Raw genomic sequence first — 345 nt, 5'->3', positions numbered from 1 at the left:
GTCATAACTTTTTAAGGTAAATCAAACCAACGAAGGACCTCATTTTGCCAGGATTACGTCCCGTCCTCGTGGAATTCCTTCAGTATCCCTAAGGAGACCAATAAATGCAAGATCCCTTCTTGAAGACAAAAATGCATAAGAAATCAATTGAAAATATCAAGACAATCCTTTCTATCACCGCAGATCCCCCCCCCACCGAGTCCATTCATACATCTATATATGCGTTTTAAATGCAAGTTGAACACTCATGCTTGGTAAATAACATCGTTACGACATTTCGATCATCTAAGGAGTGTGGCGTGTGTGTCCATCGGAGAGAGATGCTTCCGGGAAGAATTTTCAAAG

This window comes from Penaeus monodon, chromosome 28 (assembly GCF_015228065.2).
Source record: "Penaeus monodon isolate SGIC_2016 chromosome 28, NSTDA_Pmon_1, whole genome shotgun sequence".
Classification (NCBI taxonomy): domain Eukaryota; kingdom Metazoa; phylum Arthropoda; class Malacostraca; order Decapoda; family Penaeidae; genus Penaeus; species Penaeus monodon.
This window is presented reverse-complemented; position numbering follows the sequence as displayed.